Source organism: Engystomops pustulosus, chromosome 5 (assembly GCF_040894005.1).
Source record: "Engystomops pustulosus chromosome 5, aEngPut4.maternal, whole genome shotgun sequence".
Taxonomy (NCBI): Eukaryota; Metazoa; Chordata; class Amphibia; order Anura; family Leptodactylidae; genus Engystomops; species Engystomops pustulosus.
Window position 1 is genome coordinate 106724361 of NC_092415.1, and position 26736 is coordinate 106751096.

General features: G+C 44.3%; 1 long non-coding RNA gene across 1 annotated transcript in view; it reads left to right on the forward strand.

Annotated features, from left to right (window-relative positions):
* Nucleotides 1-16798: 16798 nt before the first annotated feature.
* LOC140134099 (uncharacterized) overlaps nucleotides 16799-26736 on the forward strand; it is a 39566-nt gene continuing 29628 nt past the window's right edge. Inside the window, exon 1 of the long non-coding RNA XR_011856090.1 lies at nucleotides 16799-16876. This is a non-coding gene — a long non-coding RNA (uncharacterized lncRNA). The remainder of the gene's footprint in view (nucleotides 16877-26736) is intronic.

The window sequence follows — 26736 nt, forward strand, 5'->3', positions numbered from 1 at the left end:
TGCCCAAAGTCGCAAATGGCATTTTTTTGCCATTTTGAAAAATATAAAAAATTCAATAAAAAGTGATCAAAAGGTCGTACAATTCTAAAAATAAAAGCATTGAAAACGTCATCAAAAGTCGCAAAAAATGACTTTACCCACAGCTCCATACACCAAAGTATGAAAAAGTTATTAACGCAAGAAGACGGCAAAATGAAGAATTTTTTTTTGTACAGGAGGTTTTAATTTTTGTAAATGTATGAAAACATTATAAAACCTGTACAAATTTGGTATCCATGTGATTGTATTGACCCAATGAAGAAATTAGACATGTCATTTGGAGCGCACAGTGAAAGACGTAAAATCCACGCCCACAAGAAAACGGTGCAAATGCGTTTTTTCACCATTTTCACTGCATTCAGAATTTTTTTCCCGCTTCCCAGTATATGGCATAGGCAATTAAATGCCATCACTATGAAGTGCAATTTGTTACGCAGAAAACAAGCCATGACACAGCTCTCTACATGGAAAATTAAAAAAGTTATGGATTTTTGAAGGTGGGGTGTGAAAAATAAAGACGCAAAAACGAAAAAGGGCCTGGTCCTTAAGGGGTTAATCATTGTAAAACCATCTATTTTTTATCATGTAAATGAGGCTGGTCACATGGTCAGAGGCAGTGATGTCACCCCTGTTACCCCTCCCCTCTCCTCCCCTCCCCCTGCTCATGTCTGTGTGTAATGTATAGTAAAGCATGGCTAGTGTGTGTGCTGCATCTGCTGACATGCTGCATCCTCCTAATATACAGGTGAGAGACACAGACATCAGCTACACATGAATCTGACATGTTCTGCTGTAACATGGCTGCCTGAAGCTGCTGTATCTCTCCTAAACACACACACACATGCACACAAAGGCAGCAGGGGGCGTGGCCACCAGCACCAGGAAGCACATCATTATACAGCCTCACATCATTATACAGGCTGTAAGTCAAGCACTGGGGGTGTGGCTGTGCCTCCCACTCATGAATAGAGTGGACAGCTTGAATATGCTAATGCTTCATTGGACATTTCACAGGTCATTTGCATACAGCTTTAGGACCTCATTGCTTAGGTTTACAGGCATGTAGAGGGACAATAAAGGGATAGAGGCAATGCTCTCTAATGGCAGTTTATGAAAATATATTTAGTTTAGGGGTGTTATTTTGCATGACGGGTTCTCTTTAAGTCATTCTGATAAACTGTCAATGTAAAATACATACAAGTTTGGGAAACATAGAAGCATGTACCACAGCAAGATTTACAAACGTAGATCCCATCCTAACACTACTGTATATTTTCATTTTGAGACACAGGGATAGTTAACATGTTTATGATTTATCTATTTGCTTGTTTACAAATGGTTTCTATACATAGTTTTTTCAGGCCCCCTAGGCTAAACTCTAGAGGTTCAGATAACTTATAGTATACAATATACAAAATACAATTAAATTGTGCTTTGGCTAAAGGTGAACCTGTTAACCAGGATATTTAGCCTGAGGGCCACAGTTGCCTGTAGTGCCACAAGTTGTGTCCTGCACTCTCATCCCATGCAGTGACAACATGGGAAATCAATGAGCTGTAACATCAGTAATGGAAACGCTCATTGGTTCGGACACCATGCGCAGGAGAGCACTAGTCAGCTGTACCTACCACTCCCAGGTATTTTCCTGCTCTGGGCATCCGTCCCTTCTACGTTCTGATGTTGTCAGTATGCTCGGGAATCAGGACAGAGCAAAGAAAGTTCTTAAATTTTATTGTGTGATGCTCAAACAATAAAGATCATATTCAACCCCTTACTTTAGAATTTTACTCAGTTTTATTAATGTTTTAGCTCCTATAACTCAGTGATTGTCAGTGTAAAATTTCAGGGTGTGGGCGAGGACTTTCTAAGCAGACACATTATGACCCCTGTGTGCTGACAATGTGGTTAGATTATCAGGGTTAGAGATGAGAGATGATGAGATCCATGAGATGGATATAAAACACAATGACACTCTCAACTCTGCTAACTCACCTCTCACTTATAATTGTCAGCTATACTGTATTTTAGAAATAACACACACAGAGTCAGCTCTGCGATATGCCTCCTTCTCCTGCTATAAAGATATTATCATGCCTGTAGCTTGTAGAGTAGGTCTATGCACACGACTGCTTGCCGGCATGAAGTCTCTGTGTGTGAGCTTGACTTATAATGGAGGGGGAGGGGCAGAGATCACACTGCATCATGCATAGAGGTGAAGATATTCATGAAAAGAATCTGCCGTGCCCGACCATAGTCAAAAGATTTATGGTCAGGTCTCAGGGCAACCAAAATTTGTATACACCAGGACTATTAGAGCCAGGTTGGAATTATATCTGTGAAATGCTGTACATATGTTAATAACAATGAATTAGAGAATGTGTTTTTTTTGTTATCCTGAGTATATTAAGGAATCTTATCTTCAAGGAAATAGCTTTTTAAGTGTGGTGCATGAAGCTGTATGGGGCAATGAGAAGCATTTTTTTTTTTGGGGGGGGGTCTCTCAAATTCTTTCCTCTTGGGGACTCCATAATTACTCTTTTGTCTAATCCAGGGTCTCTATTGTTTTGTATTTGTCTGCATGTTCGGTCTGTCTTATTTACTTTTGTCTAAGCTGGGGTGATTATTATTGTTATTATTATATTTTTTCTCCACTGGGGGTCTCTGTTATTTTTTTTTTTTGGCTGATCTGGAGTCTCCATAATTATTTATGTCTGGCTTATCATTTATTATGCTCTAGGGTCTCCCTTATTGTTCACTGCTTTGCCCTGCTCTTATTGGCGTATCTGGTGTTCCCATTAAATAAAGCGGAATGTATCCAAAATATACTTTTATTCCAAAAACAATTGCACAAAGCCAGACAATGCAGTGTAATTCACACTAACTGAAGGGGAAGGTGTATCCTATATAATTTTATTCCTCAAGCAATTTCACCCAGCAAAATAATACAGTATAGTTCACATTAACTGTAGCGCAAGGTGACCCAATACTGTATAATTCCACAAACAATTGTAATGAGGAAAATAATGCAGTTTAGTTAACAGTAACTTAAGGGCAAGTTAACTCCAAAATAATATTATTCTACAAACAATTGCACCTAGCTTGATATTGAAGTGCAGTTCACTGTGAATTGAGATTTATTCTGATGTGACTCGGAGCAGAGGGTGGAGCCTGCCACAGGAAGAAGCTACCACCTAAAGAGCAGAAACACTGTGTGAGGAGACAGCAGGAACCAACCTCCTGATCTCGGCTCTGCAGATGTAAAGTGACAAAACAGGAAATGCAGGTAGCTTCTCCCAACCGCCTGGGATTACAGTGCTGAAAAACTGTCTAGCCAAATTTGGGATGTTTGGGAGCTATGGGTTATCAGTGCCAGCACCAACAGCGGCAGTTATAGGCGTGTGTCAGCTATGTTATACAGCTGACATAAACTTTGTGAAAACATTGTGGTGCTGAAAGGGTTTAATGACTGAGTATTTACTATATCTTTGGTGATAATTAATGTGATATATTTTCTTTTTTCCATAGGTGATTAAAACTGACTAGAACATAGATTTTGTACCACCAGCTTTGCCAGTGATACTTAAAGAGATAACACCTGCAATTGGTGCTAGAATCGATCGCTATTGTTACTGGAGACGATTCAGGTTTGTGTTAGAACAGAACTTTAAATTTTGGGTCCGCTCATTACTAGTGGTCAGACCCCACCAATCAGAATGTTGTCCCTTATGCTTCTGAACCAAAAGCTTTGTCAGAAATGGGATCGTTAAGCAATAACTGGTAGCAGGGTCGGACTGGCCCACTGGTAGACCGGTTTGTCCCCTTCGGAGGCCCCTGCCAGGGATGGCAATAGTACTCGATATGGCCATAAGTCACAGTTCAGAAAGCAAAAGTTTTATATAATTTATAAAGAGGGCACAGTTTATAAAGTATAAGAAGGGAGGGGGCACATTATATAAATTATAAATCAAGTATGACCTACAAGAAGTCTATAAACATGATGTGGGATTAAGCCAAACCAGTATATCTATCCTTCCTAGTATACACATTGTCCCCCCCAGCATACACAGCCTGCCCCCCAGTACATACAAGCCTCTCTCCACCAGTATACAGTCTACCCCCACAGTATACAAGCCTCCCCCAGTATATGCAAGCCTCTCCACCCATCAGTATACACAGCCTGACCTCCCAGAATACACAGCATGCCCCAGTACTATTATATACAGCCTACTCCCACTACTATTAGAGACAACTTGCCTCCAGTACTATTATACACAGTCTGCCCTCAGTACGATTATACTCAGCCCGCCCCCAGTACTTTTATACACAGCCTGCTTCCCAGTATACATATCCTGACCCCCAAGTACTATAATACACAGCCTGCCCCCCTCAGTATATACAAGCCTCTCCCCCAGCATAGACAGCCTGCCCTCCCCAATATATACAAGCCACTCCACCCCTCAGTATACACAACCTGACCTCCGAGTATACACTGCTTGCCCCCCATACTATAATATAGTGCAGGAATGTTATTATTATCCATTATTACAAATGTTGTCAGCATTTTCTTATTAATAACTTTGCTGCTGACACTTACATCCCTAACCACAGCCCAGCCACCAGCAAAAATCCCAAGAAACCAGGGGTAATTTTTATCACATTCTAAACATTAATTCCCTGACATAACATCACCCCTGCAGCCTCTGTGTACAAACCAAGAGATGTGCACTGGAAGGGAGGAATACAGAAAGCAATTATTTTATTTTTTATTTCACTGCCTCCCCTGGCAGTGCCTAGAAATTCTCAGATCCCAGACTCGCCCAATATAGGTAATATTTCTATGTAGAAGTGGTAGTAACCTTAAAGTACACTTGAATTGTATTTCTGACACACATCTATCTTCTCACATTGCAGTATTTCATCCTAAATATAGTATTAAGAATTATGTGAAGCATGTATAATTACAAAACAAAAATAAGTGATCTCTTCAGCCTTCCTACCGGAACATAAATTTTGTTCATAATAAAAGATCAATGGAGGTAAAATACAACCTGGAAAATAAATCCACTGCTGGAAGGTTCATGGACAATTGTTGATATTTATATGCTATACACACACACACACACACACACACACACAAGTCAGCAAAGCAATGATTCACACACAAAATAATGATGCTGGTATCTTGATACCTGCTGGTATCTTGCTTTATATAGATTTGTTTTCAATTAAAAAGATTACTCATTTTCACATAAGAAAAAACCTGCAAATTAACTAATTCCTTCTGTAGCACCAACTATGTAATGCTAAACTGTTTCCATTTTGATGGAAATAAACCATCAAAATCAAGTATGGATAAACCAGGGGCACTTGCTATCCTGGAACTTTGAGTAAGTGCCCCTGGTTTATCATGCTTGATTGTAATGGTAAATTTCCTTTAAAGGGGTATCCCCACAAAGACAAGTTTCTTAAATGTACTCAGGCTAACAAAATAACACATTCAATGTTATTAACAAAAATACAGCATTTCCCATATACACTCACCGGCCACTTTATTAGGTACACCTGTCCAACTACTCGTGTGAGTATTTCAGAAACTGCTGATCTACTGGGATTTTCACGCACAACCATCTCTAGGGTTTACAGAGAATGGTCCGAAAAAGAAAAAACATCCAGTGAGCGGCAGTTCTGTGGGCGGAAATGCCTTGTTGATGCCAGAGGTCAGAGGAGAATGGGCTTTGAGCTGATAGAAAGGCAACAGTGACTCAAATCGCCACCCATTACAACCAAGGTAGGCAGAAGAGCATCTCTGAACGCACAGTACGTCGAACTTTGAGGCAGATGGGCTACAGCAGCAGAAGACCACACCGGGTGCCACTCCTTGCAGCTAAGAACAGGAAACTGAGGCTACAATTTGCACAAGCTCATCGAAATTGGACAGTAGAAGATTGGAAAAACGTTGCCTGGTCTGATGAGTCTCGATTTCTGCTGCGACATTCGGATGGTAGGGTCAGAATTTGGCGTCAACAACATGAAAGCATGGATCCATCCTGCCTTGTATCAACGGTTCAGGCTGGTGGAGGTGGTGTCATGGTATGGGGAATATTTTGTTGGCACTCTTTGGGCCCCTTGGTACCAATTGAGCATCGTTGCAACGCCACAGCCTACCTGAGTATTGTTGCCGACCATGTCCATCCCTTTATGACCACAATGTACCCAACATCTGATGGCTACTTTCAGCAGGATAATGCGCCATGTCATAAATCTGGAATCATCTCAGACTGGTTTCTTGAACATGACAATGAGTTCACTGTACTCAAATGGCCTCCACAGTCACCAGATCTCAATCCAATAGAGCATCTTTGGGATGTGGTGGAACGGGAGATTTGCATCATGGATGTGCAGCCGACAAATCTGCGGCAACTGTGTGATGCCATCATGTCAATATGGACCAAAATCTCTGAGCAATGCTTCCAGCACCTTGTTGAATCTATGCCACGAAGAATTGAGGCAGTTCTGAAGGCAAAAGGGGGTCCACCCCGTTACTAGCATGGTGTACCTAATAAAGTGGCCGGTGAGTGTAATAATAACCTGTCTCTATCAGTCCTATAGTACACAATTTTGGTTACCCCTAGACCCAACCCTGTATCTTCTGACTTTAGGGTTAGCAGCCATCTTGTCTGAGACTTCAAGGAGCTTCTCTCACCCTCTACCCTCTGCACTCTAGCCCCACCACATGCATTCCAGTAGGAGTTCTATACACACTGACACAGACAGTGAATTCCTGCAGGCATGTACACAGCGTGAGCAGTGGAAAGCTACAAGCAGATAAGTTCTTTATCCTGGATATCCTCAATGGCAAGAGTGCCCTGAAACAAACTGTAAAGTACCATGTGGTATGTCATGGAGCACTTGGGCACAGAGTCCTTGAATTGGTGTTCCAGGGCATCCAGCAGGCTCTGAGGAAAGGGGCACTCCCAAAACAGGTGCAGAGCGGTCTCCTTCTTCCAGGGGCACCTGAGGCAGTAGAGAGTGTTGCTCAGTCTTTGGGCATACATGAAGGACCGGAGGGGCAGCCCCACATGAATGGCCATCCACGATAGGTCTTTGTGTCTGTTGAATAGTCTGCTCCAAGACACATTGACCCAAACAGTCCTGGCCGTGTCCTGGGTGACTTCTGGAACAGATTTCAACAAATCCTTAGCTCGGATGAGCTTGTGCACGGTCTTTGGCTTCCATAGATTGATATTGAGTCCCTCTTGTTGGTGATCCCTTACAAAGTGGACGGCCTGGGCATAGTTCCAGGGCACATCCCACTTGTCCCAGCCAAGGCCCCTCCAGAGGGGCAGGAGGAGAAAGCGAGACATGGAGTTTCCCGCAGATCTTGCAGAGTTCCTCAGGGTCCTGCGCAAACAGTCGCAGCGCAAAAGAAATCCAGAGCAAGGTGGAGATGTCCGGGACACCTTTTCCCCCCTTGCTTGGCTCCTTAAACATGACTTCTTGCTTGAGCCCAAACAAAATGGAAAACGGTCGTGGTAACCACCTTGCAGACAGGGGCCAGGGGTGTCCACGCCTTCACCACGTAATTTAGTACGGTCAGCAACTTGTTACATAGGATGAGAGTTTTCCCCTCCAAGGAGAGCTGTCTGTGGCCCCAGAGGACGACTCTCGTGTTGACTTTGGACAAACATTCTTGCTAGGTCTTCAGGGCTGCTCCTTTCTTCCCGAACCAAGTCCCCAGAACCTTCATGAAGTCCCTTTGAATGGTGAAGGGGGCAGAAGAAGCAAGCTGCCTGTCTCCGAAAAGCATGGCCTTCAACTTCTTGCAGATGACTTTTGGAGGTCTCTGAGGCCTCTCTTTGCCGTGGCTGCCTGCTGTCTGCCTTTGTCCTGAAAGAAACAACGGATTTCAACTTTAGCATATTTCCACCACTCACTTACAGTTTCAAACAAGCATTTGTCATTTCTCAGGACCATGTAGATGTCCCTTAGCTACGCTTGCACTCACTCATGCGCCAGCAGGGTGCAGTGAAGCTTCCAGGAGCCCAGGCCTTGTGGGAAGTTTTGGACCAGGGTGCACCGCACCTGCACGTCCCTGTGGTGGGAGAAGAAGCAGGGGGCCGTGGAGGACCTGCACTGCCTGATCACCCTAGAAGTGAACACAAAGTCAATGCTAGAACCGGAAGCGCCGTTGGTGCTGCTCCTAATGTAATTCACGGAGCCAGCCCTGACGGCGTCCCACAGGGACGCCACCGTCACCATCTCCAAGAGCAGTTTGGATGTGGCATCCAGCTTGCGCCACTCTTCCAACATAACACAGTTGAAATCACCGGCCAACACCACTGTCCTAGTGGTGGCGAGTTGCAGCCTGAGGTTCTGGAAAAGCTTTAGGTGCTTTCCCATCAGGGGAAGCGCACATGCTGATTAGCCGCATGGGCTCGCCCACCCAGGAGCAGTCTACAACCCGATCTTGTAGTAATATATGCAGTATACATGTGAAAGTGTATTTTATTGTTTACTTCAGTCTAGGGTCATCTGCTTACTTGGCTGTTCACCTCCATAATAGAAGCACAAACGTAGAAAACTTTTTTACACCATTGACAGCGCTGTCTCTGTCCTGTGCCTATTACTTCTCTCAGTGTGTCACATTCCCAGATCTCATAGTAATAATCAATCATACAGAAAGGTTGCTAATTGTCAGGATCAGGGGTAGTGGACCCACTGTACCACCGCGAGCGATGATGTGAGCCGACACCTGGGAGCAGAATCTAAGTGGCACCTGGTCTTCACCAGAGCCCGCCGCAAAGCGGGTTGGACTTGCTGTGGCGGGTATAACGCAGAGGTATATAACTGGGAAGCTTTCTCTTAGTCACAGGGCTCAAAGATCTGGCAGGGTTTGTAGGAAGAGGCCGACTATTTATAAAAAGCAGGGATGACCAGCTCCTATCAGCGCACCCTGGTCCTTTAACCCCTTAACGCTCTGCGCCGTAGCTCTACGGCGCAGAGGTATAAGGGATGTATGAAGAGGGCTCACGGGCTGAGTCCTCTTCATACAAAGGTGGGGGTTTTTGCATAATGCATAAAACCCCCACCGCTAATAACCGTGGTCGGTGCTAGCACCGATCGCGGCTATTAACCCCCCCGTTGTCGCTGGCAAAGTCGCCGGCGGCATTTAAAAGACGGCGGCGCGCGGGCGTCGCCATCTTTTTTCAATCGCCACGCTCCCGAACGTCATCGGGGGGCGGCGATCGGTTGCCATGGTAGCCTCGTGTCTTCTTTTGACACGAGGCTATCTGCCAGCTGCAGATTCGTTACAATGAGCCAGTGGCTCATTGTAATGAATGTGCTACAAAAATGCCATATATTGCAATACAGAAGTATTGCAGTATATGGTAGCAGCGATCTGACCATCTAGGGTTAATGTACCCTAGATGGTCTAAAAGATAGTGAAAAAAAAAAGAAAAAAAAAAGTTTAAAAAATAAAAAAAATTTATAAAATATTAAAAGTTCAAATCACCCCCCTTTCCCTAGAACGGATATAAAACATAATAAATAGTAAAAATCACAAACATATTAGGTATCGCCGCGTCCCAAAATGCCCGATCTATCAAAATATAAAACCGGTTACAGGCGGCGGTGACCTCCGAGACGGGAAATGGCGCCCAAGTGTCCGAAATGCGACTTTTACACCTTTTTACATAACATAAAAAATGAAATAAAAAATGATCAAAATGTCGCACAGACCTCAAAATGGTAGCAATGAAAACGTCGCCTCATTTCGCAAAAAATGACCCCTCACACATCTCCGTGCGCCAAAGTATGAAAAAGTTATTAACGTCAGTAGATGGCAAAATTTTTTTTTTTCTTTTTTGTACACATTCGTTTAATTTTTGAAAATGTATTACAACACAATAAAACCTATATAAATTTGGTATCACCGCTATTGCACCAAACCAAAGAATAAAGTAGGCGTGTTATTTGGAGCGCACGTGCGTTTTTTTTTTCAATTTTTCCACATTTGGAATTTTTTTTCAGCTTCGCAGTACACGGCATGTTAAAATAAATAACATTACGGGAAAGTAAAATTTGTTACGCACAAAATAAGCCCTCACACAGGTCTGTACACGGAAAAATGAAAAAGTTATGGATTTTTGAAGTTGGAGAGCGAGAAATGAGCCGAAAACCCTCCGTCCTTAAGGGGTTAAATTGTTAGAAGCTGGCATGCGTGCCTAGGAGGCAGGGCCGCATGCGCCAGACCGCTGGAGACAACTCTGGAGACTAAACAAATTTAGAAAATATAGCAAATTTAGGTACAATGACAGATATAATGGGGCACATTTACTTACCCGGTCCAGTCGCGATCCTGCAGCGGGTTCTCCGACGCTGATTCGGGTTCTGTCGGGATTCACTAAGGTCCGTGCGCCGATATTCACCAGGTGTCGCTGCTGCGCCGAGGTCCGCCGGAGTTCACCTGCTTTTTTCTGGTGTATGTGAGTGCTTGATCTTGCAACACAAATGGCTTTTTAAATTCTGCGGTTTTTCCGAATCCTTCGGGTTTCAGGTGGCCACGCCCCCCGTTTTCTGTTGCGCGAAAGTTGGCGCGATTGCGCCAAAAATCGATCGCGTGCGCAAATACAGCGCAAAGCGGAAAGATTCGGGAAAAACCCGACGGATTTGCGGCTGCGGACCCTTAGTAAATGTGCCCCAATGTGTTAAAGGTGGCCCCATTAAGATGTCTGCTATAGGTATCATTTTCTCCTAGTTATGCTATAGTGTCATGTGACAGTTTTGGCTTTTCATCATTTCGGGTTTTATGTACTTGTAAACCATAAGCAAAAAAAGTTGTGTCATAACAACCGCAAAGATTCAAAGAGTTTTATTATTACATACAAATACAAGAAATTACATAGACCAGACAATACATTTAAAAGCACTTAAAAGTGTAACAAGGTACACTCCACAGACTCAATGAGGTGAATATAATGCATTCACCTCAAAACCACCCTGACTGTCAAGAAAGGTGTTTGTTAATCGCCAGATAACACACATATAGTTAAATGATATCCAGGGTTACTTTACTTTACCAGCAAGACATATGCAACACCCTCGCCGATGCAATGGCGAGGTAGGGTTTGCGAATACGTCCCACCTGCATGTAATCACCTTACACTACATGGTCCTGATAGGACATAGCGGTATTGCAGTGGTGAATCCTGCCTGGCAAGGCAGGAGTTAAGTATTTTGTATAATGCCAGATGCTGTTATCCAATGATATGTGTGACATCCTGTGCTCTGTAAGCTGAGATGTGATTGGAGGAGCAGCCACCACCTGACCAAAGGGAGGTAATAAAACCTCTGGCCCAGGAATGTTCTGGGTCTTTCCAGAGTTCTTTCAGCAAGCACTCTTAGAGAGTTAGACTGAGAGAAGTCTCTCAGTCTATGTAGTGAGTGAGTGAGTAAATCTCTGTCTAGCCCATACCAGAGCAGGAAGAGCCTAGCCCCTGCCTCTGAAGAGTGGAGCTATTAGACTAGAGTAGTGTAGTGAGGAAAGGGGTATCATTCCTACCTTCAAGGGTGATACCTGAAGCTCTACAGGACAAGCTGAAGCTTCCTATAAGGACCCAGCTGCCACCCAGCCTGCCCACTACCATCCAGGCTGGTGAACTATCTCCTGAGGCTCCCTCCAACTCACATCTCGGCATCCTACCTACCTGTTAAAGGCACGTTTTCTGCAGTTCCTGCCGGTTGCAATAAACTGTAAGTTGTTTGCTTCAACTTCTGCCTCCGTCTGGTCCCTGCTAATACGGCTGCCTTCATCACCGGCACCCTGTCCATCACCCAGAGACTCACACTCGGGACATTAAGGGGTTGCCCCAGGGAGATCCGCTATAGCAGCCGCTCCCTCATCTTTTCTTGCCAACACCACCCTGCTGGAGACCTGCCAGGCTGTAGGACAGCCCTCCGGTTCCCCCGTACCAAGCACCGTGACAATAGCGTGCTTAGGCCGCAACCGCCAGCCACTCCGGTACAGCGGGCCCCGGCTGTCTCCAGGCCTCACCTCAAGGGCTAGGCCCCGGTGGGGGATGTTGCAAGTGCCGTCACGAACAGGATATATACTTCTGTGCCTTATCCTGGCACTAAAGACTGTACTTTATTAAGAAAAAGACTGTGCTGCCTAACCCTGCTGCCATCCGGGTTTAGGCCCAAGTACTTGTGTGTTTCTGGATTGAACTGTGTTAATGCTGCCACGTGCTGTCGAACACCGCTCCAGCACTCAAGAGGTTAATCCCTGCAAGAACTGTACCAGCTCTGCTACATCCGGCGCTGCCGCGCCTGAAGATTTTTACCTCAGAAACTGTGGCGCAGCAAGTAATTCCAGCCCGCCAAAACCTTCACTGGCGGGAAACCCAGAGACATCGCTAAGCTCCGCCCCCTGCGCATGGCGCGAATCCTGCCTCAGCGCGCTGTGGCGCAGCAGAAAATTCAGCCCGCCACAACTCCTGGCGGGAAAGACTCAAGCTCCGCCCTCTGGCGCGAAACTCTCCCGCGCTGCAACGCCAGTGAGAGCCCACGAGGTACCTCAGAGTCAGCGCAGCCGCCATCCAGCATCAGAGAGGTTAATCGGCCATCTTGGATTTCTCCACGTGCTGTCTCCTGTCCTGCCAACATGCCGCACAGCCTCCGAGATGAAGAACCAAGTGTCGCATGGCCTGCCCACGAGCCTCGGGCCCCTTCCTCTGCTGCACCGCTTACTGCTGTCTCCTGTACGCAGTCTCCAATGGCGGATTCTCCACAGCGGCTGCCTCCTCCGATGACGGACCTCCAGAGGACCACCGCGGATGTGAGTACCGTGGCCCTCAGGGCCTATATCACAGTGACTGTTACTATATCTCCCTTAGCCCCGGCTGGGGTACAGTCCGGCCTCCCTGCAGAGGATCAACATCTCCCCATAGGAGGCCCGGCTACAAAAGGGACTCTCTTAAAGGGGCCTGACCCCTTATCTAATGCTGCTGACCGTCCTGCGGAGTATCCAGGACCACCTGCTAAGAGGCCCAGGCTGTCCGGTGAGAACGCCCTGCCAGCTACAGAGGTTACCACCGCCAGCGCAACAGCGCCCCCAAGAGCTACAGGTCAGTCCAGGAACAACAATCCTTCAGCTGTCAGCAGTGAAGAAGTTACAGCTCCTGCGGTCATCATCATGCGCTCCACAGCGCCCCCAGCTACAGAAGGTCAGCCAGAGAAGTGCCTGTCTCCTTCCTTTGCTGAGATGCCTGCCGCCGCAGATGACCTCCCTGCTGTCCCAGCTCCAGCTTCTGGGTGCCTCATGTCAGCAGTTCCAGTGTCTACCACCAGATGTCTTCAGGTGACAGATCTCAACACTGCTTTCTTCACCCAGGCTGATGATGTCCCTGCTGCAGGTCCTGCTTCCATGCCTGCAGCCATTGCTCTTGAAGATACTGAGTAACCCCTGAAGGGCTGTAGCCCACTTCAGGTACTGTACATATTGTATATTTCTGTCCTTACCCCAAAGAGCCAGAGACTTTCCTGAGACTCTTACCCCTATTTATCTCAGTCAAGAGATTATACACTGTCATGTGCTATGATAGCACCCTTCCTCTGCCACAGCAGAGCATATTTTCAAAGGACTCTGTCCCTCTCCAAATAGAGGAGACCCTTTGCTTCTCAGTACACTTTTCCCCACATCAAGGGCTGTACCCAGAAGATGGACTTTGTTACTAGAGACCTTCTGAGAGACTTTTGCCAACCTCAGGGAAAAGTTGCTATGTCTATTGACTATTATTTTGCACTTAATGCCTTCCTTTTTAGGTACGGACATTCTGCTTGCACTTTTTATGCCTTTCCTTTGCAGGAAAAGAGACATTTTGCTATCGTGCTACCCTGAGTAGCCTATCCACCTCTGTAACGTTATGTTATAAGATGTGTACCCATTGGGCTGCTAAGCCAATGTGATTTTGCTAACCTGTTGCACACTGTCATATCTGCCAGTAGTCTGCATTAACCCTTTCATAGGCTTTTCAGGTTGTAGTGTGGCTGTGTCGGACCGTCTCTATGTAGTACAATGTTTTATTGTGTCACATATGCCAATGTATGCATATATACACTATATAATTGCCGCCAGGGAAGAAGTGTTGATAAAACAAATATACAGGCCTTGGTGCAAGGAGTGGATTACAGGACATGACACCACACCTTTCCTACTGTACAGTTCGGTTTAATGGCGTCAGCGACCAACTGTCATACAGCTACATATTTTTGTCTTAGTCCGACACCAACCCAGGTGCCTGTCTCCAGGACCATGGGCGGTTTGTCCCTACACCTCACATAGCCTGCACTTCCTCGAAGTGCCCTTAGCCCCCTCTGTGCCCAAACCATCGGTAGTCGAGCCGAGGGCGGCTCTTTCAATTGCCCCCGGGGTATGCAACACCCTCGCCGATGCAATGGCGAGGTAGGGTTTGCGAATACGTCCCACCTGCATGTAATCACCTTACACTACATGGTCCTGATAGGACATAGCGGTATTGCAGTGGTGAATCCTGCCTGGCAAGGCAGGAGTTAAGTATTTTGTATAATGCCAGATGCTGTTATCCAATGATATGTGTGACATCCTGTGCTCTGTAAGCTGAGATGTGATTGGAGGAGCAGCCACCACCTGACCAAAGGGAGGTAATAAAACCTCTGGCCCAGGAATGTTCTGGGTCTTTCCAGAGTTCTTTCAGCAAGCACTCTTAGAGAGTTAGACTGAGAGAAGTCTCTCAGTCTATGTAGTGAGTGAGTGAGTAAATCTCTGTCTAGCCCATACCAGAGCAGGAAGAGCCTAGCCCCTGCCTCTGAAGAGTGGAGCTATTAGACTAGAGTAGTGTAGTGAGGAAAGGGGTATCATTCCTACCTTCAAGGGTGATACCTGAAGCTCTACAGGACAAGCTGAAGCTTCCTATAAGGACCCAGCTGCCACCCAGCCTGCCCACTACCATCCAGGCTGGTGAACTATCTCCTGAGGCTCCCTCCAACTCACATCTCGGCATCCTACCTACCTGTTAAAGGCACGTTTTCTGCAGTTCCTGCCGGTTGCAATAAACTGTAAGTTGTTTGCTTCAACTTCTGCCTCCGTCTGGTCCCTGCTAATACGGCTGCCTTCATCACCGGCACCCTGTCCATCACCCAGAGACTCACACTCGGGACATTAAGGGGTTGCCCCAGGGAGATCCGCTATAGCAGCCGCTCCCTCATCTTTTCTTGCCAACACCACCCTGCTGGAGACCTGCCAGGCTGTAGGACAGCCCTCCGGTTCCCCCGTACCAAGCACCGTGACAATAGCGTGCTTAGGCCGCAACCGCCAGCCACTCCGGTACAGCGGGCCCCGGCTGTCTCCAGGCCTCACCTCAAGGGCTAGGCCCCGGTGGGGGATGTTGCACATATACTTGTCCTATTTGTGGCTAATATCAGACCTGTCAACTGGAAACACCCAAGGCAGCCAGGGTGTGAACCAACCCCATGCATTCCGTCACTCAAGTTGACTTCATCTTCATCACAAAGTTATCAGTGCGCATGCATCAACTCTTATGCTAGGATTTCCCGAGACACTCCGAGGTCATATATTCAACTCATAAAGTGCCGTCGTTGCTATTGCACTAACATGAGAAAATGCATTCAAATATTCCACATTCTTATTGTTAAACTTCATTGTTGCAAACCGGATTAAACTGCGAATTACTGGATTGTTTTTACTTAAATGCAGCGTCCACACATCCAAATATATTAACCAGCTGTAATTCCAATTCTGGGAAAAAGAATTACCTAAAGTGCCAACATGTTACCACCAAAAAATAAAAATATATATATAATAAATAAATATAAACATGAAGATCAAGTATTACACTATCACCAGCTATCACAAATTATGCCAACTATCGATATGCTGCAATAGGTATACTACACATAACGAAAGTAAATATGACCATAAAAGTACATTTACCCAAGTGACATAAAAATAATAAAGATGTATAATAAATGGATAATATAGATAGTTAATTTATTTGTTGCAGAATAATATCTCAATTGAAAAAAGAAAAAAGTGACTAAACATGTACAGGCAGTCCCCAGGTTACAAACAAGATAGGGTCCATAGGTTTGTTCTTAAGTTGAATTTGTATGTAAGTCGAAACTGTATATTTTATCATTGTAGATCCAGACAAACTTTTTTCTCTGCCCCAGTGATAATTGTAGTTTCAAAATTTTTTGCTGTAATTGGACCAAGGATCATCAATAAGGCTTCATGACAGACACCTTAAGCTGATCTGGGACTATAGTAAAGCATCCAGAGAGCTAAACCAGAGGTCACAGGGGGTAGAGAGGTCTGTCTTTAACTAGGGGTCGTCTGTAAGTCGGGTGTTCTTAAGTAGGGGACCACCTGCTTATGCTTGGCTCAAATAAGACGAGGCTGCATATAAGAGAAATTTCCTAATAAAAAGGACCATATCTAGTTAATATAACATCTATAATAGCTAGTTCATATAGTACTTATTTCGATGTGCGGGCACTGCATTTAATCCAGTTTCCAACAATAAAGTTTAACAATAAGTATGTGCAATATTTGAATGTATTCTCACGTTGGTGCAATAGTAACCGGGTCATTAGTGCATGCGCACTTTATGAGTTAAATATATGACCTCGGAGTGTCTTGGGAAATCTGAGCATAAGAGGTGACGCAAGCGCACTGATAACTATGTTCTTTGGCGTGTGTGCACTTAATGAATCAATGTACGACCTTGGTGCATTTTACTTTCGGATTACAAGCCGGACAGTGCCGTTGTTTGCACAGGTTTGGATTATGGAACGGGGAGGGTGGCACCTTTTAAGTGCTTTTAAATGTATTGTCTGGTCTATGTCATTTTTTGTTCTGTATTTGTATGTAATAATAAAGCTCTTTGAATTATTTGTATCATTAAGGTTGTTATGATACATCTTTTTCTGCTTATGGTTTACAGTTGGTTCTGTGTCTTAAACCAGCAGAAATATCTATTGCGGTGCAAGACTCGTGTTTTGCTTTGTTCTGGTTTTATGTACTTGTGATGGAACGGGAAACCAGATATGACAATAGCCAACAATAGAATGGAAAAGTGATTTATGCTTCAGACATTTGCAGCCAAAAGATGTTTCTCAATGCGTTACTGTAAATGACTTCTTTGGTGTCTTGCTTCTGCTTCTCTACACTTGTTTCATGAAGACACTGGTCTTCAGGTAGCTATAGATTTGCATCTACTTGTCAACAGCTCTTCAATCCATCACGTCTTGGATGCCATAAAACCACTGAATTACTGATTTTATCTTTGTTGGCAGAATCCCCTATAGCTTTCAGATTGAAATGATTGACTCCACAAACACATTCACTTTCTAGCCTCACCCACTTCATAATTTACAATAATAAGCAAATAATACAGTTCAAGAAGCATTGTTCACAGGAGAGTCGTTAAAATGACAATCAGCCTCAAGTGAAATGTGTCATAACGATATTTGCATGCAAAATGCTATGGGAATTTTGTGAAGCATTAAATAAACCTGACAACAATGCTAATCATTTGTCACATAAATAATAAAATTATGTATGGTTCCATTTAACTCCTCTGGTACAAAGTAGCTTTTAACTACAAAACACATTTTCAGCTATTTGCTTGCTAAGTATACTTGAAATAAAACTTTGAAATTGAAATTCTTAAAGGACACTGAAAATTAGGTGAGAAGAGTGACCTTGTTTTATGTGAAACACGCTGTAAGAGAAGCATAAGAATCTCATTTTTAAAAATGGATCATGTTTGTGGTTATATAAGCTACAGAGCCGGAAATAAAGGAAGGGAGTTAAAAAATAGGTGGGAATAGGATTTTTGTATGCAGCTTGCATTCCCAATTATGTCTTCACCTGTCTGTAGATCAGGTTGTGTAGCAATAAAAAGCAAGTCTGATGCAATTAAAAAAATGAGATTCTTAACTTTAATATGATATCAAGATTTTTCAAGGTACTATACAAGTAACACTGCTCTTTTACTCTCTTCTTGTCAAACTTGTATATGACTTGAAGAGATTTTTTTATGGTTAAATGGGCAAGTTTTAACTCAAAAAAGAGAATTCTAGAAAGAACTGATTTATTTGTGCCTTAGTCCCAAGCGCTCTAACAAGATCCTAAAACTTGATGCCTTTATAAATGCCTTGGCTACTGGGACCAGGAAAGTACCTACTATAGATGTTTTTGAAGGACCTACCATATAACTCACATTCATTTACCTCTGGCATTGGTCTGGGATCTGTAGTTCTTGTATCTGCTGCAGTAAATGCCTGATGTAGCATAAAAAGTACAATTTACATGCATTTGTAATGGAAAATGTCTTCTTGATCCATTAAAATAGTTCCAGCATGTATGTTACTGCATGTTACCTAGGCATGTCAAACAAAACATTCTTACGATTACATTTATGTCCTAGTATAAAACACAATTAAGGTATTGAACTGTATATTAATTAAAACTTTCAGAATAAATCTGTGAATTGAGATTTTTTAGAGCTGAGCTGTGTCAGGCTACAACACCCCATTAATCTTCTGTTGTCTTGTAAACGTGTTTACAAGAGGACAGAGGAAGAAGGGTTAGGTGCAGCCTGACTCAAAGCAGCTCAGCAACACCCGGCTGACTCTATTCACAGGATTACATTGCAGACTTGGAGGTTTAATTCATAATCCACAGGAGCTTTCTATATGATTATACAGAGCCTCTCACTACAGTAAATGAGTTGGGACCTTCGGTTTAGGAGGCTAGTGACACATAGGTCCACATTTATCAAAAGTAATGCAAACTGCACTATAAGCAGTTTGCCTCACTAATATGCAAAGTGCACCAGATTATGGAATGCACTACTCAGGAAGTGTGCACCAACTTTTTTTGGTGAACCTTTAACACAGAGTGTGTAACACAATTCTGTGGAGTTGCATTAGTAAATGAAGCAAACTGTCTGAATTGGTACCAGAACGCCCCTTTAGGTGAAGAATTTTGTGCAACAATACAGCGGCACCACAAAACTGGCGCAAACAATTCTTAAATAAATGCACAAGCACTTTTCACATTCTTTTCAGTGAAAAGGCAGACCTGGTCCTGTCGCGATCCGTTGGCGCGTTCTCCGACGAGGATTCAGGTCTTCCAGCGATTCAGAAAGCTCGTGCATCCAACTTCCTACAGGTGTCGCTGCTGCGCTGAGGTGCGCCGGAGTTCACCATCTTCTCCCCGGTGCATGTGAGTGCTTGATTTTGCGATACACTTCGTTTTTTAAATTCAGCAGCTTTTCCGAATCCGTCGGGTTTTCCGATGACCACGCCCTTAATTTATGTTGCGTGAAAACTGGCGAAATCCGACTGCATGCGTCAAAATCCTAGCGGAATTCGGAGAAAAACAGAAAAAGTCGGGAAACCCGACGAAAGTGCGGCCAAGGAGCCCTTAGTAAATGAGCCCCAATGTGTTTTGCGTTTATGAAAAAAATGAAAAATTCTTTGCTTTTCAGAAAGACAGTCATGCCACCAAAACTGATGTGGCTTAAAAAGTTCAGGTTCTCACGATTTTCATGAAAATGTGAAAAATAGAGAAACAATCAGACTAAGGACCATGTAACAGGTCCGAAACGCGTCACCTCAGACGTTTGTACAAACATGTTTTAGTATTTTTTCCTTTTCTTTCTATGTTTTTTAATTGGATTACCGAATAAACATGTGAATTTTACCAGCTGGTGACAAAGGATTTTTCTATTGTTTTTTCTTCACCATTCAACTTGGGACCAGACCAAGCTTTTTTCAACTAGGCGAGCACAGCAAAACATTTTTGGAGCGACACTACCCTATGGGTGAGCATACACCATTTTCTTTTTCTGCCTTTTATGTAGAGAAATAATATGTTCTCCTTATTCTATGGATAAGATACCAGCAATAACTAATTTGTATACTGTAGTTATCTTCATAACTGGTTAAGGGCTTATTTTTTGTATAACAAGTTTTCTGTGGGATAATTTGGGGGCATATACATTTTTTTATAAATTTTTTGTGAACAGATTTGATGAAAAAAACTAATATTTTTTGGTGATTTTGTGTATTTTGTACTTAAGATTTAAGTGTGTTGTTTGCCGGGTGCTCGGGTTCGGCATGTTGCGGATCGGGTTGACAGATTACTGGGAGGGGCTGGTGAGGAACCAGCGGTCATGGTCCACATTGGCACTAATGACAAAGTAAGAGGTAGGTGGAAGGTCCTTAAAAATGATTACAGGGATTTAGGCAATAAGCTCAGGGCAAGGACCTCAAAGGTAGTTTTCTCCGAAATACTACCTGTACCACGTGCCACACCAGAAAGGCAGCGGGAGATCAGGGAGGTAAATAAGTGGCTCAAAAGTTGATGTAGGAAGGAGGGTTTTGGGTTCATGGAGAACTGGGCTGACTTTTCTGTCGGCTACAGGCTCTACAGTAGGGATGGGCTGCACCTCAATAGGGAGGGTGCAGCTGTTTTGGGGGAAAAATGGCTAGAAGGTTGGAGGAGTGTTTAAACTAGAGACCTGGGGGGAGGACAACTACACTTGTGCAGGGCAAATAGACAGTGTAGATAGAGAGCTGGGAAGAGTCATAGTTCATGGGGGAGGAAGGGGGGCTGGAATGAGATTGGGGAATAAGAACAAAAGGAATACGGACAGGGAAAACCATATAAAGTGTATGTACACAAATGCCAGAAGCCTCACAAACAAAATGGAGGAACTGGAACTCTTGATGTTGTAGTGGAAATATGATATAGTGGGTATCAGCGAGACATGGCTGGACAGTAGCTATGACTGGGCTGCTGCTATAGATGGTTATAGTCTTTTTAGAAAGGATCGTATAAATAAATAAAAAAGGGGGAGGGGTTTGTTTATATGTGAATTCTTGCCTCAAGCCTGTCTTGCGAGATGACATCAGTAACGCAAATGCAAATGTGGAGTCCCTATGGGTGGAGATAAGGGGAGGGAAAAAGAATAATAAAATATTACTAGGGGTTTGTTATAAGGCTCCAAATATAATGGAGGCAACAGAGGAAATGCTGATAAGTGAAATGGATGCGGCTTCAAAGCATGGTGAAGTACTTATCATGGGGGACTTCAATTACCCAGATATTGACTGGGGGGCAGAAACATGCAGGTCCTTCAAAGGCAGCAGGTTCTTGTCGACAACAAAAGACAATTACCTGTCTCAAATAGTCCTGGAGCCAACAAGAGGGGGGGGGCACTGCTGGACCTTATCCTAACCAACAGACCTGATAGGGTATCAAAACTACAGGTTGGGAGGAACCTGGGTAATAGTGATCATAATATCATTGGATTTTGTACTATGATTTACTAAGAATGTCAGGGAAGGGGCAACCAACACTCTAAACTTCAGGAGGGCAAATTTTCAGCAACTAAGGGAAGACCTTAAAGGCATAGACTGGGATAATGTTCTCAAAGACAAAAGCCCCCTCCAAAAATGGGACTTTTTCTCATATATTCTGAAAAAGTCCTGTGAGAAACACATACCTTATGGGAAAAAGCATAAGAGGAACAAGAAACAGCCAATGTGGCTAACTAGTCTTGTAAGAAAGCAATAAGCAAGAAAGATAAGGCGTTTAAGGTGCTAAAATGTGAAGGTAGCGATGAGGCATTACAGAAAAAAAATCAGATAAAGGCTGCAAAAATAGAGACTGAGAGAAAAATTGCCAGGGAGAGCAAAAATAATCCCAAATTATTTTTCAAGTATATAAATGATAAGAAACTAAAAACAGAGAGTGTGGGTCCCCTTAGAAATAACATGGGGGTTATGGTGGAAGGAGATGAGGAAAGGGCCAATCTACTGAATGTCGCCTTCTCAACTGTCTTTACCCAGGAAAATCCCCTGGTGGAAGACACAATGAGGAATAATGTAAATTCTTTTTGGAATGTCAACAGTTTAACCCAGGAAGAGGTACGGCGCCGCCTCGCAACCACTAAGATAGATAAATCACCGGGGCCAGATGGCATACACCCCCGGGTTCTGCATGAACTATGTACCGTGATAGATAGACCGTTATTTTTAATATTTTAAGATTCACTGAGGACTGGTTATGTTCCACAGGACTGGCACATAGCAAATGTGGTACCAATTCCAAAGTTTTTTTTATACCTAGGCCTGTGACCAGGACAAGGGGGCATCCTCTACGCCTAGAGGAGAGGCGATTTTACCATCAACATAGACAAAGGTTCTTTACTGTAAGAGCAGTGAGACTATGGAACGCTCTGCCGCAGGAGGTTGTTATGGCGGACTCTATGTACATGTTCAAGAGAGGCCTGGATGCCTTTCTGGAAAGAGAAAAAATATCACGGTTATGGGGATAAAACATTTATTTAATTCTTAAAGGTTGGACTTGAGTCTTTTTCCAGCCTTATATACTATGATACTATGATATGTAAGGGTGGTCTTTTGAAACTTTGGGGGTTATTTATCATGCGCTGGCATTTGGCCTCTTAATGTTTTAGGTGGCTACCATGTTTGATAAGTCGCTGGCTGCAGCTAGTGCGCAAGTGCTAGCAATACACTGGCTTTTATTACAGGGCTTCTATACAACTTTAGTGGCGTAAAAGTCCTGATAAATACCCCTCTTTGTCTTTATTTATTTTCATTAAAAAACCTTTATTCAATGTTTTTTATTTACATTTTTTCCACTGATTACACAGTTCACACACTCAAATCCAAATGTATTTCAGTGTGTTATATAACAGATTGAACATGCTCTGTTAGTTACAGTCAGGTTCTACCTGGAAGCAGGACCTGAAATGCAGGGCCCTCAGGTCGCCCCATGGCACTCATTAGACCACAAAGCTGCTGACAGGAAGGATTGCATCCCCCAAGTAAGCTCAAGTGCAGAATCACTTTGATGCCATGCTTGTAATATAGCAAAAACAATGAAGCATTAATCATTAACCAACAATATACATGTGTATGTATATGTGCACCATGTAATGGTAATTATGTATAGATATGTTTTGTGCATGGGTGGGATAAAAATTTTTAACATCAGGCTCATTTTGCGAGAAAGAATTATACCTACTGTAATCAACAATTCCAATATTTAAAATGCACTTAATATTTGCAACAAAAATTATTTAAAAATGATATTAACTTTTATAAAGATAAATAATTGCCAGTTTACCAACCATAAGTGCATAAATATTGTGTTATCTGCATAAATCCAGAAGGTAGAACACTTACAACATCAGAATCAAGATAAATACAGCACCAGAGCCAAGATCATAGCATAAATACACCCTCATAAACCAAATTCAGTACATAAAAAACAACACCAGAACTGAGATAATCAAAAAGTAACCCAAGCACTCCTTTACAGATAAAAGGTGTATTCAGGAACACACAACAGTAACAAATTGTGATGATTTTTCTCTTCGGGAGAAAAAGTTTTGGAAAAGAAGCCGCAAGTGAACCCTTTTTTGGGTAAGCACCGCCAAAGCATCCACCTCTAGATGAAAGGGCTTCTCTGTGTCAGGCCTAGCGAGAACAGGAGCAGAAGCAAAGGCGGAATTTAACCTTGAGAAGGCCTCTTCAGCCGCCGAGGGCCAGAATCGGGGACGGGCGCCCGTCTTGGTGAGCACCACGATAGGAGACACCAGAGTGGAGAAATGCAGAATAAGCTGTCAGTAATAGGTCGCAAAACCCAGGAACCTCTGTCTGCCATGTAGACCTTCTGGAGGCGACCACTGCAGAACTGCCGACAGTTTAGCGGGATCCATTTAGAGAGCTATGTCTGAGATTATGTAGCCGAGGAAAGGAAGGTTCCGTAGGTGGAACTGACATTTCTCGACCTTGCGTAGAGCCTAGAGATGAGCGAGCACTAAAATGCTCGGGTACTCGTTATTCGAGACGAACTTTTCCTGATGCTCGAGTGCTCGTCTCGAATAACGAGCCCCATTGAAGTCAATGGGAGACTCGAGCATTTTTCAAGGGGACCAAGGATCTGCACAGGGAAGCTTGGCCAAGCACCTGGGAACCTCAGAAAAGGATGGAAACACCACGGAAATGGACAGGAAACAGCAGGGGCAGCATGCATGGATGCCTCTGAGGCTGCTTAATCGCACCATTATGCCAAAACTATGGGCAACAGCATGGCAATGACAGAGTGACCGAATAAGGCTAGATAGCATCTAAAACATCCAATAATTGACCCTGACACTATAGGGGACGGCATGCAGAGGCAGCGGCAGCAGCGGCAGGCTAGAGAGTGTCTTGGAAACATACCCCAAATGGACTCAGGCTTAAAACCAATGGGTGGCAGAGAGGAACCAAAGGAGGTGAGCAAGAAGCGCTCAAATAATATCGGTAAATGATAAAAGTTTGCCAGTATATTTTGTGGATTACACAGCAGGGTGGCGACAAAGTTAACACGTTTGATGAGGAAGCCATGAAAACAACCCAAAATTCTGCCTGACACAGCTCGTTTGATAAGGGGACCATGTATGGAGGCAGTGAACTAGTAGTAGATTAAAGGTGCTGCAGTTAAAACTATGTTAGTTGGATCTTGGGATGGAGCTGGCGCTCCGCTGCCAGGCGAGCTTTCACCAATCCAAGCCCCTGTCTCTAGGCTACTCCCCAAACAGCACTTCTAAGAACCTTTTGTATAAGATCAAGTGTAGTAGCGTTCTTATAAGTTTAGGATATGGCGGGTGAGGGGAATGTAAACAGATGCGCAAGAAGCGCTGAAATAATATTGGTAAATGATAAAAGTTTGCCAGTATATTTTGTGGATTACACAGCAGGGTGGCGACAAAGTTAACAATTTTGATGTGGAAGCCATGAAAACAACCCAAAATTCTGCCTGACACAGCTCGTTTGATAAGGGGACCATGTATGGAGGCAGCTATATGGACTACTTTTGGAGGCAGCTATGGCGATGACGTGTGGAGGTAGCAATGGAGACAACGTGTGAAGGCAGCTAAAAAGACGACGTGTGGAGGCTGCTATGGAGACAATGTAATTTGGATAGTGCCTGTATGTGGCAGTCCAAAAAAGTTTTCAAACCAGAGGAGCAGGTAGCTGGTCCTCCAGAAAAATTACATAGATTGAGTGCCTGTATGTGGCAGTCCAAAAAAGTTTTCAAACCAGAGGAGCAGGTAGCTGGTCCTCCAGAAAAATTACATAGATTGAGTGCCTGTATGTGGCACTCCCAAAAATTGTTTAAAACAGAGGACAGGGTAGGTGGCCCTCCAGAAAAATTAAAAACATAGAGTACTATAGCCAGAGCCAGTTGGCCCTGGCAAAAAAATTGCCAGTTTCCTCTGCTTTAGTGTACAAAGAGGAGGAGAAGGAGGACAATGAGGAGAAGGAGTGCATACATTATTCAGGTTGAGCTTCTTTCACCTGGTGGAGAATGGAAATGCGGAGAAATCCAGGCTTTATTCATCTTGATAAGCGTCAGCCTGTCAGCGCTGTCAGTCGACAGGCGTGTACGCTTATCGGTGATGATGCCACCAGCTGCACTGAAAACCCGCTCGGACAACACGCTAGCGGCAGGGCAGGCAAGAACCTCCAAGGCGTACAGCGCCAGTTCGTGCCACATGTCCAGCTTTGAAACCCAGTAGTTGTAGGGAGCTGTGTGATCATTTAGGACGATGGTATGGTCAGCTACGTACTCCCTCACCATCTTTCTGTAAACATCAGCCCTACTCTGCCGAGACTGGGGACAGGTGACAGTGTCTTGCTGGGGTGACATAAAACTGGCAAAGGCCTTGTAAAGCGTACCCCTGCCAGTGCTGGACAAGCTGCCTGGTCGCCTACTCTCCCTCGCTACTTGTCCCGCAGAAGTACGCCCTCTGCCGCTAGCGCTGTCAGAAGGGAAATACTGTTTCAGCTTGTGCACCAGGGCCTGCTGGTATTCATGCATTCTCACACTCCTTTCCTCTCCAGGGATGAGAGTGGAAAGATTTTGCTTGTACCGTGGGTCCAGGAGAGTGAATACCCAGTAATCGGTGCTGGAATAAATTCTTTGAACGCAAGGGTCACGGGATAGGTAGCTTAGCATGAAATCTGCCATATGCGCCGGAGTCCCAACGCGCAAGAATTCACTCCCCTCACTGGCCTGACTGTCCATTTCCTCCTCCTCCACCTCCTCTTCTTCTGCCCATACACGCTGAACAGTGAAGGACTGAACAATGGTCCCCTCTTCTGTCTCGCCAACATTCTCCTCCTCTTCCTCCTCATCCTCTTCCACCTCCACCTCCTCCGATATGCGCTGAGAAACAGACCTAAGGGTGCTTTGGCTATCAACAAGGGAATCTTCTTCCCCCGTCTCTTGTGACGAGCGCAAAGCTTCCGACTTCATGCTGACCAGAGAGTTTTTCAACAGGCCAAGCAGCGGGATAGTGAGGCTGATGATGGCGGCATCACCACTGACCATCTGTGTTGACTCCTCAAAGTTACTCAGCACCTGACAGATATCAGACATCCACGTCCACTCCTCATTGTAGACTTGAGGAAGCTGACTGACCTGACTACCAGTTCTGGTGGAAGTTGACATCTGGCAGTCTACAATCGCTCTGCGCTGCTGGTAAACTCTGGATAACATGGTCAGTGTTGAATTCCACCTCGTGGGCACGTCGCACAACAGTCGGT